Here is a 17169-nt window from a genome sequence, read left to right on the forward strand (position 1 = left end):
AAGTGATGGTTTAACATAAAGACATACACCTCCTCCTCTTTTGTTTGCCCTGTCCCTCCTGAAAAAAGAATACCCCTCCAGGTTTGCAACAGTCGTGAGAGTCGTCCCACCATGTTTCTGTAATACCTATAATGTCATACTCAGCCTTTGATGCTAACAATTCCAATTCCCCCATTTTACCTGCTAGACATTTAGTTTATCGGTTCCTTTCTTCGTTTGTTTTTTTTTAAGATATCCCATCCTGGTTTACTAGTGCATCCCTAGAGTTACTGATACAGACTGTCCTACTCACTCCCTCTCCAACCCCACCATACTTAGTATTGCCCACCTTACTTTTCTCTTTGATCAACCCAATGTTCCCATCTAAATTCATCGCCCTGACATAAGTATTTTCCCTTAAGACCCGTACATCATTTTCTATAGGCAGTAATGATGACACATAATTGTTATTATTTAATGCTTTGGCAATACCTTTCTTAATACCCTTATTAGAACCCATGTAAATACCCTTACCGGCTGCACTTTCCCTCCCCCCTTCTCCACTCCCTTTTATCTCACTACCACCATCCCTACCATTCTCGCTGCATGACCCATAGTTTCTAGCTAAACCCTCCACCCAGACTCCTAGTTTTAAAAGCTCTTCCAACCTACTAACCATCCTTCCCCCCAGCACTGCAGCCCCTTCCTCATTCAGGTGCAATCCGTCACAAGAAAAAAGATGGCGCCTGACTGAGAAGTCCGCCCAGTGTTCCAAAAGCACAAACCCCTCTTTCCTACACCAGTCTGAGCCACGCATTTACCTCACTAATCTCCCTCTGTCTCCCTGGGCTAGCGCGTGGTACTGGTAATATTTTGGTGAAATTTACCTTAGATGTCCTTTTTTTAGTTTCTGGCCTAAGTCCCTATAATCTTTCTTAAGCACATCCCACCTACCACTAACTTTGTCGTTTGTGCCAACATGCACCAAGACTGCCAGGTCTTTCCCAGCCCCTCCCAACAATCTATCTACCCGGTACGCGATGTGCCGTACCCGAGCACCCGGGAGACAACAGACCATATGGCGATCACAATCCCGGCAGCAGATTGCCCTATCTGCCTTCCACCACCATCTGCCTGGGCACCTCTCTAGCTTTCATCCCATCTGAGCCAAAGGGACCACTCCTCCGGTAACTAGAGGGAGCAGTCTTCTCCGGCTCCATCATTTCATCGCTATTCATCCACCGAATCTTCATCCAATCGGAGGTAGGGGCTGATGTGCTGAGGGGCCTGGGGGCCTAGAACTACATGAATCACTGATAGAGCCTTGTTCATTCTGATGGAAGTGGCTGCCAGTGCCTGAATGGATGTCTATTTTCTTGTGAAGCTTCCTCACACAGAACTTAATGCACTACGTAAGAGTAATTAGGTTCTGATTTTTCTTATTCCTTTTTGTTTATTGAGGCTGCTAGTAACCTGTATATCTTTTCCAAAACTCCTTATATTCTTTGCAATCTTTTTATCCTTGTAAACCCGAAGATATTTCTTAATTATAATAAAAATATAATTAGTTCTAACTAGAGATGTGCACCGGAAATTTTTCGGGTTTTGTGTTTTGGTTTTGGATTAGGTTCTGCGGCCGTGTTTTGGATTCGGACCAATTTTGGCAAAACCTCCCTGAAAATTTTTTGTTGGATTCGGGTGTTTTTTTTCAAAAAACCCTCAAAAACAGCTTAAATCATAGAATGTGGGGGTAATTTTGATCCTATAGTATTATTAACCTCAATAATCATAATTTCCACTCATTTCCAGTCTATTCTGAACACCTCACACCTCATAATATTATTTTTAGTCCTAAAATTTGCACCGAGGTCGCTGGATGACTAAGCTAAGCGACCCAAGTGGGCGACACAAACACCTGGTCCATCTAGGAGTGGCACTGCAGTGTCAGACAGGATGGCACTTAAAACAAATTGACCCCAAAAAGCACATGATGCAAAGATAAATAAAAAAAGAGGTGCAAGATGGAATTGTCCTTGGCCCCTCCCACCCACCCTTATGTTGTATAAACAGGACATGCATACTTTAACAAACCATCATTTCAGCCACAGGGTCTGCCACACGACTGTGGCTGAAATGACTGGTTGGTTTGGGCCCCCACCAAAAAAAGAAGCAATCAATCTCTCCTTGCTCAAACTGGTTCTACAGAGGCAAGATGTCCACCTCATCATCATCCTCCAATTCCTCACCCCTTTCACTGTGTACATCCCCCTCCTCACAGAGTATTAATTCATCCCCACTGGAATCCACCATCTCAGGTCCCTGTGTACTTTCTGGAGGCAATTGATGGTGAATGTTTCCATGGATGAATTGATTATAATTCATTTTGATGAACATCATCTTCTCCACATTTTGTGGAAGTAATCTCGTACGCCGATCGTTGACAAGGTGACCGGCTGCACTAAACACTCTTTCGGAGTACACACTGGAGTGGGGGCAACTTAGGTAAAATAAAGCCAGTTTGTGCAAGGGCCTCCAAATTGCTTCTTTTTCCTGCCAGTATACGTACGGACTGTCTGACATGCCTACTTGGATGCTGTCACTCATATAATCCTCCACCATTCTTTCAATGGTGAGAGAATCATATGCAGTGACAGTAGACGACATGTCAGTAATTGTTGGCAGGTCCTTCAGTCCGTACCAGATGTCAGCACTCGCTATAGACTGCCCTGCATCACCGCCAGTGGGTGGGCTCGGAATTCTTAGCCTTTTCCTCACAGCCCCAGTTGCGGGAGAATGTGAAGGAGGAGTTGTTGACGGGTCACGTTCCGCTTGAGTTGACAAGTGTCTCACCAGCAGGTCTTTGAACCTCTGCAGACTTCTGTCTGCCAGAAAGAGAGATACAACATAGGCTTTAAACCTAGGATCGAGCACGTTGGCCAAAATGTAGTGCTCTGATTTCAACAGATTGACCACCCGTGAATCCTGTTTAAGCGAATGAAGGGCTCCATCCACAAGTCCCACATGCCTAGTGGAATCGCTCCGTTTTAGCTCCTCCTTCAATCTCTCCAGCTGCTTCTGCAAAAGCCTAATGAGGGGAATGACCTGACTCAGGCTGGCAGTGTCTGAACTGACTTCACGTGTGGCAAGTTCAAAGGGTTGCAGAACCTTGCACAACATTGAAATCATTCTCCACTGCACTAGAGTCAGGTGCATTCCCCCTCCTTTGCCTATATCGTAGGCAGATGTATAGGCTTGAATGGCCTTTTGCTGCTCTTCCATCCTCTGAAGCATAAAGAGGGTTGAATTCCACCTCCTTACCACCTCTTGCTTCAGATGATGGCGGGCAGGTTCAGGAGTGTTTGCTGGTGCTCCAGTCTTCGGCACGCGGTGGCTGAATGTCGAAAGTGGCCCGCAATTCTTTGGGCCACTGACAGCATCTCTTGCACGCCCCTGACGTTTTAAAAAAAAATCAGCACCACCAAATTCAATGTATGTGCAAAACATGGGACGTGCTGGAATTTGCCCACATGTAATGCATGCACAATATTGGTGGCGTTGTCCGATGTCACAAATCCCCAGGAGAGTCCAATTGGGGTAAGCCCTTCTGCGATGATGTTCCTCAGTTTCCGTAAGAGGTTGTCAGCTGTGTGCCTCTTATGGAAAGTGGTGATACAAAGCATAGCCTGCCTAGGAATGAGTTGGCGTTTGCCAGATGCTGCTACTGGTGCCGTCGCTGCTGTTGTTGCTGCGGGAGGCAATACATCTACCCAGTGGGATGTCACAGTCATATAGTCCTGAATCTGCACTGCTCCACTTGTCCACATGTCTGTGGTTAAGTGGACATTGGGTACAACTGCATTTTTTAGGACACTGGTGAGTCTTTTTCTGACGTCTGTGTACATTCTCGGTATCGCCTGCCTAGAGAAGTGGAACCTAGATGGTATTTGGTACCGGGGACACACTACCTCCAGAAATTCTCTAAGTCCCTGTGAACTAACGGCGATACCGGATGCACGTCTAACACCAACACAGCTGCCAAGTCCTGAGTTGTCCGCTTTCAACAGGATGACTACTGTGATATTTCATCTTCCTCGCAAGGGACTGTTGGACAGTCAATTGCTTACTGGATGTAGTACAATTGGTCTTCCGACTTCCCCTCTGGGATGATGATCGACTCCCAGCAGCAACAACAGCAGCGCCAGCAGCAGTAGGCATTACACTCAAGGATCCATCGAAGGAATCCCAGTCAGCAGAGGACTTGTCAGACTTGCCAGTGACATGGCCTGCAGGACTATTGGCGTTCCTGTCTAAGGAGGAAATTGACACTGAGGGAGTAGGTGGTGTGGTTTGCAGGAGCTTGGGTACAAGAGGAAGGGATTTAGTTGTCAGTGGACTGCTTCCGCTGTCACCCAAAGTTTTTGAACTTGTCAATGACTTCTGATGAATGTGCTCCAGGTGACGTATAAGGGAGGATGTTCCTAGGTGGTTAACATCCTTACCCCTACTTATTACAGCTTGACAAAGGCAACACATGGCTTGACACCTGTTGTCCGCATTTCTGTTCAAATAATTCCACACCGAAGAGGTGATTTTTTTTGTAATTTGACCAGGCATGTCAATGGCCATATTCATCCCACGGACAGCAAGTGTCTCCCCGGGTGCCTGACTTAAACAAGCCACCTTACCATCAGAATCCTACTTGTCAATTTCCTCCTCAGCACCAGCAACACCCATATCCTCATCTTGGTGTACTTCAACAGTGACATCTTCAATTTGACTATCAGGAACTGGACTGTGGGTGCTCCTTCCAGCAGTTCCAGCGGGCGTGCAAATGGTGGAAGGAGCCACCTCTTCCCGTCTAGTGTTGGGAAGGTCAGGCATCGCAACCGACACAATTGGACTCTCCTTGGGGATTTGTGATTTAGAAGAACGCAGAGTTCTTTGCTGTGCTTTTGCCATCTTAACACTTTTCAGTTTTCTAGACGGAGGATGAGTGCTTCCATCCTCATGTGAAGCTGAACCACTAGCCATGAACATAGGCCAAGGCCTCAGCCATTCCTTGCCACTCCGTGTCGTAAATGGCATATTGGCAAGTTTACGCTTCTCCTCAAACGCTTTTAATTTAGATTTTTGGGTCATTTTACTGAACTTTAGTTTTTTGGATTTTACATGCTCTCTACTATGACATTGGGCATCGTCCTTGGCAGACGACACTGATGGCATTGAATCATCTCTGCCATGACTAGTGGCAGCAGCTTCAGCACTAGGTGGAAGTGGATCTTGATCTTTCCCAATTTCACCCTCCACATTTTTGTTCTCCATTTTTTAATGAGTGGAATTATATGCCAGTAATATTATTATATCAATAGCAATGGCCTACTGTACTGTACAACTATATGCTGTTGGTCACCAAAATGCTGCACTGTACTACTATATATACTGCTCACAAAAATGCAGCACAGATATGGAATGGATACTTGCAGTGACACAGAGCTGCAAGATACAGCAATGGCCTACTGTACTGTACAACTGTATACTGTTGGTAACCAAAATGCAGCACACTGAGCACAGATATTTGCAGCACACTGAGCACAGATATGGAGCTTTTCATGCAGAGAACGTAGATATTTGCAGCACACTGAGCACAGATATTTGCAGCACACTGAGCACAGATATGGAGCTTTTCAGGCAGAGAACGTAGCCATGTCCTCTCCGTTCAATCTCGAATGCACGAGTGAAAATGGCGGCGACGCGCGGCTCTTTATATAGAATACGAATCTCGCAAGAATCCGACAGCGGGATGATGACGTTCGGCCGCGTTTGGGTTAACTGAGCAAGGCGGGAAGATCCGAGGCTGCCTCGGACCCGTGTAAAATAGGTGAAGTTCGGGGGGGTTCGGATCTCGGAGAACTGAAACCGCTTATCTCTCGTTCTAACTGCTGTGTTCTTGAACCCAAGTCAAGCAAACTCCATAAAACCTATTTTTTTCATGAGATATTGAGATTTGTGGTTAGAGGTAAAGCTAAAGACACCTGCAACGTCCATGATACGTTGAAAAGTTTTTGATGGTGGCAGCATTGATTCGCGCGACACTGGCGCAATTCTTGGATTGGTGTATCCAGAGAGTGGGGCAGCCGGGGTCCATGACACTTCTTCCACTTACAAATAAAATGAAAATATAATTGCCTACGGCATGCGAATATTAGAGCATGACTGCACACCCAAAAGTGTTACACACTGAAGTACCAAAAGTCATGGGATAGCAGTATGTAAAGGTAATGGTAGGTAACACCACCGTGATGTCTTGGAAATGGCCTGACCTGCATCAGTTGTAATCTGACATTTGAGCACTGACTATTCTGATTATGGCAAGGTGACGTAAATTATCAGAGTTCGAACAGGGTATGATAGTGGGTGCCCGAAGGATGGGAGATTCCATTTCTGAAGTTGTGAAGATATTCAGCAGTCCTTCATTTATGGTTTCACTTTTGTACTGGCAATACCTCATGGAAGGCATTATCACCCACTGTGTCCACATTTAATGCAGGAAGTACCAGATGCATAACAGCAGGTCAGTGCAAAGGGTTTTTTTTTCTTTAGCTTTCATGGGATATGGGAGTAGAAGCCCACCCAGAGTGCCCGTTAACACTATAACACTAGACACAGCGCCTCACCTGGGCTTGTGACAGCGCTAATTGGACTCTAGAGGACTGGAAACATGTGACATGGTCCAATGAGTCACAGTTCCAGTTGTTTCACGCTGGTATGATACAGGTGTAGTGTAGACCCCATGAGGCCATGGACCCCAGTTATCAACAAGGCATTGTGCAGGTTGGTGGTGATTCCATAATGGTGTAGGGTGTGTTCACGTAGCATAGGTTGAGTCCGCTGGTCCATCTGAACACCTCATTGACCAGTAACCATAACAGTGCAGTGCTTGGTGATCATTTGTAGCCCTTCATGGATTTCATGTATCCCCACAATGATGGAAAATTCCAGCAGGATAATGCACAGTGTCATCATTTTCAAGATGTCCAGAATTGGCTTGAGCATTCTGTAGTGTTCCGATGAATGATGGGGCCACCATGTTTGCCCTGTTGAGCCCAATCAAACATTTATGAGATGTGGTGTAGAGGTTTATTTGCACCGAAGATACAGTACCTACAAATATCAGGAAGCTTTGGGAAGCTATCCAGACACCATGGGCCAACATGTCTCCAGAGGCCTTATATTCACTTGTGAAATGGAGCAGCGTAGAGTTGCTGCATTTTGCCGGGCTAGAGGGTGTCCTAGACAATATATACTTCTAAATAATAAAGCTTATTTTTCTTTTTGGAAGTATTTTCATAGTCTTGATTTGCTATGTGTAGGAATAATATGGTAGTCCAACAAGTCCTACCATTTATTAAACTACATTAAAAGAGGGGTTCACCTTTTTATCTGACACAAGATGCAGAAGATCTTGGCTTTACAGGTCCCCATCTGTGGAAAATTATATTTTTCCACAGATGGGGACCTGTTTTTTTTGTGTGTGTGTGGTCCAGACAATATCTACTAAGGGGACATATCGTTTGAATTAAAAGACTTTCATTTTTTGTGCAAGGGTGCTTGAGAAAATCACCAGACAATATTGGGACCTATTTACTAAGCCTTAGATGGAGATAAAGTTGACGGAGATAATGTACCAGCCAACCATCTCTTAACTGTCATTTTTCAAACCCAGGCTGTGACATGGCAGTTAGATGCTGATTGTCTATTACTTTATCTACATCCATTTTATCTCCATCCAAAGCTTCATAATAGCTGTTAGGAGTTTATATTATTTGAAAGAGGAGATTGCCCTCTTTAATATGTGGTGATCTGGTGCAATTATGAGTGAGATACAGTAAGGGATGCCCTTGCACCCATTCTGTATATGGAAAACAGAGGCTTTCCATAGCACAGTGTAATATTGTCTGGTGGTCACAGGAATACACTAAACACTAGCTAGTAAATGGCTGCATCATTACAAAGAGTACACTCTCTTTTTCCAAATGTGAGTTCCCCTGACTTTATGGAAGCCATGGTGGGGGAGAAGTTCCCACATACCTGGACTCCATTATTTTTTTCGGCATGAGTAATAGACACATTTCCCACACACGTTGAAAAGCAACAACTCCTAAAACTGATTGAGTGATGCATGGAAGGTAACATGAGAGTACGCAAAACACACATTTACATAATCTCTTTGTTAAAAGTTCCCAGTTTGGACGCCCTATTAACTCACTAATACTTTACTTTTATTGGATTGTTACTTTCATTTTTATATAAGTTATTGCCTCTAATAAAAGTTGTTTCATCTTGTACTATTATATCACAATACACAAAACAGTGTTGAATTATGATATTTTATCTTGCCTTCACATATTCCTGAATTTGGTCGGATACATACAAGATACTGAAAAGGGGAGTTTTATCTTCTTTTTGTTCATTTTATTATTTGTATATTTACCTGTTACCTATGCCATACCGAACCAGTGCCGCTCTAAAAGGGATGCAGTCAGTTTACCTATAATCAAGATCCCGACTGTAAAAATCCCGACAACCATTGACCGACGGTCAAAATCCCGACAGTTAAAAATCCTGACATGGTCAAAATACCGACATTTAAAATGTCGACAGGTCACACAGTCGACATGAGTTTTCCATGATCTTTTTATTGAAACCGACTTGTTCATACTTCACCATCCCAGTGGACCTGGAGGGGGAATATAATAGTGGGCCAAGTGGGTCATTCCGAGTTGATCGCACGCTGCCGATTTTTGCTGCGCTGCGATCAGGTCTCTACTGCGTATGCCCTGCAATGTGCACGCGCGTTGTTCGGGTACAATGCGGATCATTGCTGAGCTATGGATTTAACGAAGAATCCATAGCCGATCACAAGAAGATTGACAGAAAGAGAGCGTTTATGGGTGTCAACTGACCGTTATCTGGGAGTGGTAGGGAAAATGCAGGCGTGTCCGGGCGTTTGGAGGGCAGGTGTGTGACGTCAATTCCGGCACCAAAAAGACTGAAGTGATCGCAAGGGCTGAGTAAGTTCCGACCTACTCTGAAACTGCACAAAATGTTTTTGCAGAGCTCGGCTGCACAGGCGTTCGCACACTTGCAAAGTGAAAAAACACTCCCCCGTGGGCGGCGACTATGCATTTGCATGGCTGCTAAAAACAGCTAGCGAGTGATCAACTCGGAATGACCCCCCAAGTGCAGCGAGGCACCATGCCTGAAACATGGCGAGGGCAGCGACCCATGCAAGGTAACGTGGTACACTTATATGGTGTCCATGTCAACCTATGTCGACATACACACACAAAAATGAAAAACTAGTGTCGACTTTTTGATGTGTCGGCATTTTAAATGTCGGTATTTTGACCTTGTCGATATTTTAAATGTCATTATTTTGACCTTGTCAATATTTTGAACTTGTCGGGATTTTGACCGTCGGGATTTTAATTGTAGGTATTTCATACTGATCCCCTTTAAAATACACCATCAGATACATTATAGTTTACTCCGAGTTAAACTTAAGGCTGTTTTTCTAGGCTACAGACCCTTCTTCCCTGAGGTGCAATAAGATTACAACCTCTCTCATCTCTAAAAAAAAAAGAAATATATTAGCCTCCCTTGCATTGCAACAGATACAAAGTACTTTTGCTGTGCTCCTAACTCAAACTCCGTCCCAAGGTCACAAAGCAGGAAGAAATTAGCTTTGAGCTGTCTCCATATTTTGGAAAAATTGCAATACCAACATATTCCATCTAGGGGTTGGGTGTTCTGTGCAACCCGCTATCCTGACCTGTTGCTGCTGGAGCTGCTGGTGGCAATGGGCTGTCCCATGATGGTGGCAATCGGCAGGGCTGCCAAGAGAAATCCTGGGCCCCGGTACAACAACTTCATGGGCCCCCACCCCTCCCCCTCCCCTGGAGTGGGTGTGGCCACTGGGGCATAGCCACACCTCTTTGGGGGCATGTCTAGCATATGTCAAGCACCCACTCACAGGAGCATGGCATGCCTCCCAGCCAGGGCACAGGTACTTTTCAGGGGGCGTGGCCTAATCACAGGAGGAGTCGCCATGCACCATTAGAAAAAAATAAAGATTTGTTTTTTAAGCACTTCCCTGGCCACACTGCAGCCCAGCACACAGCAGTGTGCGCTGGGCTGAGAAGAAAAGCTGCCGTTGCTGCTTCTGTGTAAGGTGGGGGACAGGACCTGGGCCCCTCCATCAGACCTGGGCACAGGTAATTTGTACCCTCTACCCCCCTCTCTCGACACCACTGGCAATGGGCTGTATGCAGTACAAAGCAAGCATGACCAACTGTATTCTGCTAAGCTTTTTCTATTCTCCAGAGCAATGATCTTCAGGTCTGCTGGGATACCAGTAGGTGGTGCAAATGGGTCTACACTGTCCTGCTAAACTTGAATTAGTCAAATCAAATGTCATTTCTGTTATTCAGTGTGTTTCTAATATCCTATAATATTCTACTGATTCTATTATCTATCATTTTTATTATTGTACTATAGTGTAGGTCTAGAGCTACTATATAAACCTTTCCCAGTGGTAATGCAAATGATTTATTTTTTATCTACTTTTCTGTGAACTTTTGCAAATAGTAAAAATATAATGATAGGGAAAAGGTTACTATAATTAAACAATAGTTTAAAAATGGTTAATAATTATTAGTGATGTGCACCGGAAATTTTTCGGGCTTTGTGGTTTGGTTTTGGATTCGGTTCCGCGGCCGTGTTTTGGATTCGGACGCGTTTTGGCAAAACCTCCCTGAAATTTTTTTGTCGGATTAGGGTGTGTTTTGGATTCGGGTGTTTTTTTACAAAAAACCCTCAAAAACAGCTTAAATCATAGAATTTGGGGGTCATTTTGATCCCATAGTATTATTAACCTCAATAACCATAATTTACACTAAATTTCAGTGTATTCTGAACACCTCACACCTCACAATATTACTTTTAGTCCTAAAATTTGCACCGAGGTCGCTGGATGACTAAGCTAAGCGACACAAGTGGCAGACACAAACTCCTGGCCCATCTAGGAGTGGCACTGCAGTGTCAGACAGGATGGCACTTCAAAAAAATAGTCCACAACAGCACATGTTGCAAAGAAAAAAAAAGAGGTGCACCAAGGTCGCTGTGTGACTAAGCTAAGCAACACAAGTGGCCGACACAAACACCTGGCCCATCTAGGAGTGGCACTGCAGTGTCAGAAAGGATGGCACGTCAAAAAATTGTCCCCAAACAGCACATAATGCTAGTGATGAGCGGGTTCGGTTTCTCGGAAACCGAACCCCCCCGAACTTCACCCTTTTTACACGGGTCCTAGCCATACTCGGATTCTCCCGTATGGCTCGGTTAACCCGAGCGCGCCCGAACGTCATCATCCCGCTGTCGGATTCTCGCGAGATTCGGATTCTATATAAGCAGCCGCGCGTCGCCGCCATTTTCACTCGTGCATTGGAAATGTTAGGGAGAGGACGTGGCTGGCGTCCTCTCCGTTATTGTTGAACTTGATTGTGCTTTATTGATTAATTGTGGGGAGGACTGGGGAGCAGCTGTATAATATAGGAGGAGTACAGTGCAGAGTTTTGCTGATCAGTGACCACCAGTTTTATCCGTTCTCTGCCTGAAAAAAATGCTCCTTATCTGTGCTCAGTGTGCTGCATATATCTGTTAGTGATGAGCGGGTTCGGTTTCCGAGAATCCGTACCCCCCCCCGAACTTTACCCTTTTTACACGGGTCCGAGCCATACTCGGATTCTCCCGTATGGCTCGGCTAACCCGAGCGCGCCCGAAAGTCATCATCCCGCTGTCGGATTCGTCGAGATTCGGATTCTATATAAGCAGCCGCGCGTCGCCGCCATTTTCACACGTGCATTGAGATTGATAGGGAGAGGACGTGGCTGGCGTCCTCTCCGTTCATATAGTTATAGTTAGTTGATCTGATTGCTACTGCTTAGCTTATTGTGGGGAGGATTGGGGAGCAGCTGTTAGGAGGAGTACAGAGCAGAGTTTTGCTAGTTTTTTTTTATCCGTTCTCTGCCTGAAAAAAACGCTCCATAGCATATCTGTGCTCAGCCTCAGTGTGCTGCATGATATATCTGACTGTGCTGAGTGCTCACACTGCTTAATTGTGGGGGAGACTGGGGAGCAGCTATAGCAGGAGTACAGTGCACAGTTTTGCTGACAGTGACCACCAGTATACGTTTGTCTGCCTGAAAAACACTCCTGTGGTGTCTTTTTTTCTTTATACTATAAGTATAATCACAGTCTGCCGACAGTGTCCACCAGGTCCATAATACTGTATATAGCAGTACGGTAGGCCACTGCTGTACCTACCTCTGTGTCTTCAGTCACTCGTCGTCATACATAAAGTATACTATCCATCCATCTACATTGTATACCTGTGGTGTCTTTTTTTCTTTATACTATAAACGCAGTCTGCTGACAGTGTCCACCAGGTCCATTATACTGTATATAGCAGTATGGTAGGCCACTGCTGTACCTACCTCTGTGTCTTCAGTCACTCGTCGTCATACATAAAGTATACTATCCATCCATCTACATTGTATACCTGTGGTGCCTTTTAGTTGTGCGCATTAAAATATGGAGAACAAAAATGTGGAGGTTAAAAAAATAGGGAAAGATCAAGATCCACTTCCACCTCGTGCTGAAGCTGCTGCCACTAGTCATGGCCGAGACGATGAAATGCCATCAACGTCGTCTGCCAAGGCCGATGCCCAATGTCATAGTAGAGAGCACGTAAAATACAAAAAACAAAAGTTCAGTAAAATGACCCAAAAATCAAAATTTAAAGCGTCTGATGAGAAGCGTAAACTTGCCAATGTGCCATTTACGACACGGAGTGGCAAGGAACGGCTGAGGCCCTGGCCTATGTTCATGGCTAGTGGTTCAGATTCACATGAGGATGGAAGCACTCATCCTCTCGCTAGAAAAATGAAAAGACTTAAGCTGGCAAAAGCACAGCAAAGAACTGTGCGTTCTTCTAAATCACAAATCCCCAAGGAGAGTCCAATTGTGTCGGTTGCGATGCCTGACCTTCCCAACACTGGACGGGAAGAGCTTGCGGCTTCCACCATTTGCACGCCCCCTGGAACTGCTGGAAGGAGCACCCGCAGTTCAGTTCCTGATAGTCAAATTGAAGATGTCACTGTTGAAGTACACCAGGATGAGGATATGGGTGTTGCTGGCGCTGTGGAGGAAATTGACAAGGAGGATTCTGATGGTGAGGTGGTTTGTTTAAGTCAGGCACCCGGGGAGACTCCTGTTGTCCGTGTGACGAATATGGCCATTGACATGCCAGGTCAAAATACAAAAAAAAATCACCTCTTCAGTGTGGAAATATTTCAACACAAATGCGGACAACAGGTGTCAAGCCGTGTGTTGCCTTTGTCAAGCTGTAATAATAAGCAGGGGTAAGGACGTAAACCACCTAGGAACATCCTCCCTTATACGTCACCTAGTCCGCATTCTTTAGAAGTCAGTGATAAGTTCAAAAACTTTGGATGAAAGCGGAAGCAGTCCACTGACCACTAAATCCCTTCCTCTTGTAACCAAGTTCCTGAAAACCACACCATCAACTCCCTCAGTGTCAATTTCCACCTTTCACAGGAAAGCCAATAGTCCTGCAGGCCATGTCACTGGCAAGTCTGACGAGTCTTCTCCTGCCTGGGATTCCTCCGATGCATCCTTGAGTGTAATGCCTACTGCTGCTGGCGCTGCTGTTGTTGCTGCTGGGAGTCGATCGTCATCCCAGAGGGGAAGTCGGAAGACCACTTGTACTACTTCCAGTAAGCAATTGACTGTCCAACAGTCCTTTGCGAGGAAGATGAAATATCACAGCAGTCATCCTGCTGCAAAGCGGATAACTCAGGTTTTGTCAGCCTGGGTAGTGAGAAACGTGGTACCGGTATCCACCGTTAATTCAGAGGCAACTAGAAACTTGTTTGAGGTACTGTGTCCCCGGTTCCAAACACCATCTAGGTTCCATTTCTCTAGGCAGGCGATACCGAAAATGTACACAGACGTCAGAAAAAGAGTCACCAGTGTCCTAAAAAATGCAGTTGTACCCAATGTCCACTTATCCACGGACATGTGGACAAGTGGAGCAGGGCAGACTCAGGACTATATGACTGTGACAGCCCACTGGGTAGATGTATTGCCTCCCGAAGCAAGAACAGCAGCGGAGGCACCAGTAGCAGAATCTCGCAAACGCCAACTCATTCCTAAGCAGGCTACGCTTTGTAGAATTATTTAAAAAATGACAGGGGGCATGCAAGAAATGCTGTCGGTGGCCCGAAGAATTGCGGGCCACTTTCGACATTCAGCCACCGCGTGCCGAAGACTGGAGCACCAGCAAACAGTCCTGAACCTGCCCTGCCATCATCTGAAGCAAGAGGTGGTAACGAGGTGGAATTCAACCCTCTATATGCTTCAGAGGATGGAGGAGCAGCAAAAGGCCATTCAAGCCTATACATCTGCCCACGATATAGGCAAAGGAGGGGGAATGCACCTGACTTAAGCGCAGTGGAGAATGATTTCAACGCTGTGCAAGGTTCTGCAACCCTTTGAACTTGCCACACGTGATGTCAGTTCAGACACTGCCAGCCTGAGTCAGGTCATTCCCCTCATCAGGCTTTTGCAGAAGAAGCTGGAGACATTGAAGGAGGAGCTAAAACAGAGCGATTCCGCTAGGCATGTGGGACTTGTGGATGGAGCCCTTAATTCGCTTAACCAGGATTCACGGGTGGTAAATCTGTTGAAATCAGAGCACTACATTTTGGCCACCGTGCTCGATCCTAGATTTAAAACCTACGTTGTATCTTTCTTTCCGGCAGACACAAGTCTGCAGTGATTCAAAGACCTGCTGGTGAGAAAATTGGCAAGTCAAGCGGAACGTGACCCGTCAACAGCTCCTCCTTCACATTCTCCCGCAACTGGGGGTGCGATGAAAAGGCTAAGAATTCCGAGCCCACCCGCTGGCGGTGATGCAGGGCAGTCTGGAGTGAGTGCTGACATCTGGTCCGGACTGAAGGACCTGGCAACGATTACTGACATGTCGTCTACTGTCACTGCATATGATTCTGTCGCCATTGAAAGAATGGTGGAGGATTATATGAGTGACCGCATCCAAGTAGGCACGTCACACAGTCCGTACGTATACTGGCAGGAAAAAGAGGCAATTTGGAGGCCCTTGCACAAACTGGCTTTATTCTACCTAAGTTGCCCTCCCTCCAGTGTGTACTCCGAAAGAGTGTTTAGTGCAGCCGCTCACATTGTCAGCAATCGGCGTACGAGGTTACTTCCAGAAAATGTGGAGAAGATGATGTTCATCAAAATGAATTATAATCAATTCCTCCGTGAAGACATTCACCAGCAATGCCTCCAGAAAGTACACAGGGATCTGAGATGGTGGAGTCCAGTGGGGACGAATTAATAATCTGTGAGGAGGGGGATGTACACAGTGAAAGGGGTGAGGAATCGGAGGATGATGATGAGGATGACATCTTGCCTCTGTAGAGCCAGTTTGTGCAAGGAGAGATTAATTGCTTCTTTTTTGGTGGGGGCCCAAACCAACCAGTCATTTCAGTCACAGTCATGTGGCAGACCCTGTCGCTGAAATGATGGGTTCGTTAAAGTGTGCATGTCCTGTTTATACAACATAAGGGTGGGTGGCAGGGCCCAAGGAAAATTCCATCTTGCACCTCTTTTTTCTTTCATTTTTCTTTGCATCATGTGCTGTTTGGGGACAATTTTTTTGAAGTGCCATCCTGCCTGACACTGCAGTGCCACTCCTAGATGGGCCAGGTGTTTGTGTCGCCCACTTGTGTCGCTTAGCTTAGTCACACAGCGACCTTGGTGCGCCTCTTTTTTTCTTTGCATCATGTGCTGTTTGGGGACTATTTTTTTGAAGTGCCATCCTGTCTGACACTGCAGTGCCACTCCTAGATGGGCCAGGTGTTTGTGTCGGCCACTTGTGTCGCTTAGCTTAGTCACACAGCGACCTTGGTGCGCCTCTTTTTTTCTTTGCATCATGTGCTGTTTGGGGACAATTTTTTTGAAGTGCCATCCTGCTTGACACTGCAGTGCCACTCCTAGATGGGCCAGGTGTTTGTGTCGGCCACTTGTGTCACTTAGCTTAGTCACACAGCGACCTTGGTGCGCCTCTTTTTTTCTTTGCATCATGTGCTGTTTGGGGACAATTTTTTTGAAGGGCCATCCTTTCTGACACTGCAGTGCCACTCCTAGATGGGCCAGGTGTTTGTGTCGGCCACTTGTGTTGCTTAGCTTAGTCACACAGCGACCTTGGTGTGCCTCTTTTTTTTCTTTGCATCATGTGCTGTTTGGGGACTATTTTTTTGAAGTGCCATCCTCTCTGACACTGCAGTGCCACTCCTAGATGGGCCAGGTGTTTGTGTCGGCCACTTGTGTCGCTTAGCTTAGTCACACAGCGACCTTGATGCGCCTCTTTTTTTCTTTGCATCATGTGCTGTTTGGGGACAATTTTTTTGAAGAGCCATCCTTCCTGACACTGCAGTGCCACTCCTAGATGGGCCAGGTGTTTGTGTCAGCCACTTGTGTCGCTTAGCTTAGCCATCCAGCGACCTCGGTGCAAATTTTAGGACTAAAAATAATATTGTGAGGTGTGAGGTGTTCAGAATAGACTGAAAATGAGTGTAAATTATGGTTATTGAGGTTAATAATACTATGGGATCAAAATGACCCCCAAATGCTACGATTTAAGCTGTTTTTGATGGTTTTTTGTAAAAAAAACACCCGAATCCAAAACACACCCGAATCCGACAAAAAAATTTCAGGGAGGTTTTGCCAAAACGCGCCCGAATCCAAAACACGGCCGCGGAACCGAATCCAAAACCAAAACACAAAACCCAAAAAATTTCCGGTGCACATCACTAATCTCATCAGGTCATGATAGTTTTATTTGTTATGAATTGGTTCTGAGAAAGTGTGGATTTACCCTGAATCATGTCACAAGGAACAAGGTTGTTGGATGAACAGCTGTTAAATTTAGTGGAGAATGCACAAGTTAGTTTAACAGATGACGATGCTGAAAAAGTATTGTTTGAACAAGAAGAATTCAGTCATGTACCGGCTGACAGTGCA

Source organism: Pseudophryne corroboree, chromosome 8, assembly GCF_028390025.1.
Source record: "Pseudophryne corroboree isolate aPseCor3 chromosome 8, aPseCor3.hap2, whole genome shotgun sequence".
Taxonomy (NCBI): domain Eukaryota; kingdom Metazoa; phylum Chordata; class Amphibia; order Anura; family Myobatrachidae; genus Pseudophryne; species Pseudophryne corroboree.